Source organism: Berghia stephanieae, chromosome 14, assembly GCF_034508935.2.
Source record: "Berghia stephanieae isolate SIO BIC M18660-M18661 chromosome 14, UCSD_Bste_1.3, whole genome shotgun sequence".
Lineage (NCBI taxonomy): Eukaryota > Metazoa > Mollusca > Gastropoda > Nudibranchia > Aeolidiidae > Berghia > Berghia stephanieae.
In genome coordinates, this window is record NC_088373.1 from 16,150,439 (window position 1) to 16,155,438 (window position 5,000).

General features: G+C 35.5%; 1 protein-coding gene across 2 annotated transcripts in view; it reads left to right on the plus strand.

The window, feature by feature from the left end:
• LOC144959451 (uncharacterized) overlaps positions 1-5,000 on the plus strand; it is a 69,543-nt gene that overhangs the window by 50,954 nt on the left and 13,589 nt on the right. The window lies entirely within an intron of this gene.

Here is a 5,000-nt window from a genome sequence, read left to right on the forward strand (position 1 = left end):
GAACATATTTAAAGGCAAGTATTTCTATATTTATTTTCAACTTTTTAAAGTTTATCTACTTTTTGGCTTGTATTAATAATTTACTAAATCACATGGTGACATAAGTACATGAAAGAGAAAAGGAAGGAGAAAATATGATTAATGAAACTAACAATTAACATCTCTAAAAATCTTTACTATAACACCCGTCTCCCTATATAGTAATGCGTATGTCATGTTTATAATAATTATATGTGACGTCTGATTAAATTTCACATAAAATGTGATTCTCTAAAATTAAATATTATTTAAGTGTTTTTGAACATGTTTTTATTCAAAGATGACGAAATCGGATTGATTGATGGGTGGAATAAATGATATCTTACTCTCTTGCGTTTTGGAATTCGAACTTTTGTTTTGTCCTCCCTTGTTTTCATTTAGTTTTTTTTTTAACTAGGGGGTTGTCATGGTCTCAAGTGAGTAAAGAGCTACTCGACTATGCATAAAGATATATGTAGAATGAGGCCCCAGAATTTACTAGTTACTATAAATGAAAAACAATTAACGATTTGTTTACAATGAAATAAAATAATGATGAAATTTAATTAAAAGAGATAAACAGTGATCGTGGTAGTTACAAATAGAGATATGAATACTTTACGTAACTTATGATAATATATCAGGTTCATAAGTTTACGTTTCCAGGCAGTTGATGGGCTTGGATGATCTATTCCTCTGATAACAGGATTGGACTCGTAAAATTCCACTTCCAGGCAATTGGTAAGGGGTTATAGTGTAGTACAGCGGGCTTGGGTTTGATCCTTGAAGATTATACAATCAAAGTTAAAAGCTCCGGCGTCTTAATGGTGTAGATATAATATCTACAAAGTCCCAAAAGATAAAAATCTTCCAGTATATATATAGGAATAGAGCGACTGGCCGTCCGGCATAGATTGTGGAGAGAAAGTGAGTGTCGAATGTTAGACCTATCAGCTTTTATAATAAATGGCTACGTGACAGAATGTAGAACGAAAAGTATTCACTAATTAGATATTAATTCGAGGGAAGGCTATAAAAGGAAAGACGATCTAATATTAGAAGGTAAAGTTTATCTAAGCCTACCGAAATATAACTGGAGTGAGATGAATTCAGTTCTTAATAAAATAAAATTTAATAAGATAATTGTGAACAATCTTTACTGTGACACCCCCCACCCACGTTTAAAATATACTCTTTAACCATTATGGGAAAGATAGATTTTACAAACGGAAGTAAATTTGCTATCATGATACTCTAGCATTAATCCATTGTTATGATTTGTGCTACAATTAAATTATTTATTAACTAGACATGGAAATGTTTATATTAACGTAGGTATATGAATGGGTGACAATAACAATGAAAGATTGTGATTACAAATCATTGTGATAAACAATATGATGGCAATGTGATTACAAATCATTGTGATAAACAATAATGATGGCAATGAAGCATGATTAAAGTCGATGATATGAAGGTAATTTACTAAATGAAATGAATGAAAATGTAAATGAAATATTGACATTTCAATTATTAATCATAAATGAGTGAAAATTCATAACAATAATAGATAAAGAGAAGATTTCCCAAATCATGAATGGGTATGGTATACATATCCAAACAATACTCAATGTTACATTAAGTTGGGTCATCATGTTTACAAATAAAATTATCGAAATTGTGCGTTCTGATTTGGCATAGTTTGCGAGGTAACTAACAGTATGCATGGGAGGTTAAGTTATACCCTTCTCACGTGTTTATACTAATCGAGAAAGTAGGTCGGCGTGAATATTTTCACAGCCTGGTATGTGAGAGATACTGAAAGTGTAATTTTGCAAAAATAGACTCCACCTTAGTACTCTACTATTATTCATTTTGTTATTTCTTATGTACGTGAGTGGTTTATGGTCCGTTTCGACCACAAACTCTTTTAGCAGTAGATATCTGCTGAATGTCTTTAAAGCAAAGACGATGGCCAGTCCTTCACGCTCTATTACAGAGTATCGTGATTCTCTGTCCAATAATTTTCTGCTTGCATATAAGCAAGGCATTAGAGTTCCCTCATGTTCCTGTAATAGTACACCTGCGATGCCCTTATCAGACGCGTCAGTTCTTACAACAAATTCTTTTGATATGTCGGGTAATTTAAGAATTGGTTCTGAACAGAGTAATGCCTTTAATTGGTTAAAGCTATTCTGACACACTTCTGTCCAAACAATTTTGTTCGGTGACCCATTCTTTGTTAGCGGTGTCGCGATGTGCGCGAAGTTGTAAATGTATTTCCTGTAAAAATTTAGGAGCCTAAGTACTTTGCGTACTTCTTTTTTTGTCTTATGTGGTTGCAATTGTGCGATTTTTGTTCGTTTTTATGTCTCGGGTGTCTGTGTCCCATGACCAACGGTATGATTAATCCTGCATTTGAAGCTTCGATATTAGTAAACATAGGTTGCGACACTGTGTCTCTATCAAAATATTTTTTTAGCATATTTGCATGGAATGTCTTTGTTGTGTTGTTAATTTTAATCTCGTAATTAACATTAGATTTTACTGCTGTTATTTTGAATGGTCCTTTCCATGTAGCTAAAAGTTTACTCGAGTCATCGGGTAAGAGTATTAGTACTTTGTCACCAATCTCAAATTTTCTTGACTTGCTTTTTCTATCGGAGTATTCCTTGTATTTCTCTGCTTTTTTAGTGACGGATTCCTGTGCTAGCTTACATGTATCCTCTATTCTGTCTTTCAGGTTTCTTACATATTCGTAAGCAAACATAATTTCGTTATTGTCCTCCTCATTCCCTTTACAAATGTCGGCTACTATATTGATCGGGCCGCGAGGTGATCGTCCATACATCAACTCAAATGGGGAGTAGCCTGTAGATTCTTGGGGTATTTCTCTATATGCAAATAGGATTGCTGGTAAGTATCTGTCCCAATCATCTGGTTTTTCTGCTGACACTTTTCTTAACATATTCTTTAGAGTGCCATTAAATCTTTCACAAAGACCATTTGCTTGGGGGTGGTAGGGAGTTGTGAATGAGTGTTGGATTCCCATGAGTTTCATGGTTTCATGCATCATATGTGATGTAAATTGGGGTCCATTGTCCGACAGTATCTCATTTGGTATGCCTATTCTAGTAAAAATTGCCATCAATGCTTCAGCTATGTGATCCGATGTAGTTGATTTCAATGCTATCGCTTCTGGCCACCTGGTTGCGTAATCGACTAGTGTTAGTATGTGTGTATGGTTTCTATCTGATTTTGTTAAAGGGCCTATAATGTCAATTGCAACTTTTTGAAAAACTTTTTCAATAACTGGGGTTGTCTCTAATGGCAATCTCGGTATTCTGCCTTTTGCGACTCTTCTTTGGCATGTGTCACAAGATTTCACATATTCTCGGACGTCTTTAGTAATTCCAGGCCATGTGAAATTCTCGGATATTCTCTTCAATGTGGAAGAGCTCCCAAGATGTCCAGAAGTTATTGAATCGTGCGCTATTCCAAGGATTTTGTTTCTGTAAATACTCGGCGTGACCAGTTGTTTAGCTATTTTGTTTCTTTTCCTATGTAACCTGAACAGAATATCTTTTTCAATGATGTATTCAACTTTTGATTTCGTCCCTTTGTTTGCGATATTGAAATATGAAGTTAAAGTCGGGTCCTTTTTCTGTTCTTCAATGAACGTGTTCCTGTCAAATTGTTGTGGTTCAAGATAAATAGTCATTGGCTTCTCTGTTGTGTTAGTCATCTTTCTTGTTTCTGCTAGACAAGCTGTTTCTTGGGTTAATGACCATTCTTTTACATCTGTTGGGTTGTCTTTAAGACCTTTTATATTGCCAACAATAACATCAGCGACGGGGTTGGGAAGTATACAGCATTCCACTATTCCTGTATAGTATGGTGTTTCTATGTACACGTTAGCTGTTTCAAAGGTTTCGACTGTGCCACTGAATGTGATGCATTGTACCGTTTTTCCAGTTTTGTCTTCGTCATTGATCAAAGATGCTTTTATTCCTACTGTACTGCATCCTGTGTCTCTCAATATTTTGCAATCAGTTTCATTAGCTTTGCCTTCACAAAAAAATAGCGATCCTGATTTGTGAGTTTGTGTTAAAAGTGACATACCTTTCACGCAATACACATTTATATTTTCTCCTGACATTACTCGTGTCTGATTGTTTACACCTGTTTGGAGTGATGCATTTGCAGTTTCTTTTGGATATCCCACGATTTTGTAACATTTGTCTGCTGTGTGGCCTTTCATTCCACAATATTGACATTTAATTATAGGTTTGTTGGTTTTCTTATACTCAGTATTATTGTCAGTGCTATTTCTTGTTTTGTTTTGATAGGGTCGGCTATGGTCTCTATTGAACTGTTTGTTCCATGGTTTGTTACTATGATCCTCCTGTTTCACTTGCGTGTTCCGAGTGATTGATCGGCTCGTTCTATTTGAGTACTGAACTTTAGGTGTACCTGGACTCTGAGCAGCGGCAGCGTAGTATGGTTCCTTCAATGTTCTGCTAAGGGGTGTCAATGGATGTGCGCTGTTAAAGTTTTCTGCGTAGATTTTTAATTTGTCCAAGTTTTCTGGCTTTCTCTCTTTAAAGAATGCGACTAAATCTGGGTTGCAAGCTTGATAGATTCGATTCTTCAGCGTGAGATAGTAAAGGCCTGCAAAGTCGTCTTGTTTTACGTTTGCCAACTCAAGCCACCGATTTAGAAATTGAGTAATTCGGTTCACGAATGTATTAAAGTCTTCTCCATTTTCCGGTTTTGTAGTGTGAAACCTTTCCTGGTAACCATCTTCCGTTAATCTAAATCTTTTTAGTAGAGCGTCTTTAATTTTTCCATAGTCATCTGCATCTTCAGTTGTTAAGGTATAGAAAACTTTTAGCGGTTCTCCAGATAAGCAGTTAATCAAGGCTGTGGCCCATTTGCTTTCTGGCCAACGATAACCTTTAGCCTGAACTTCGAATCGGTGT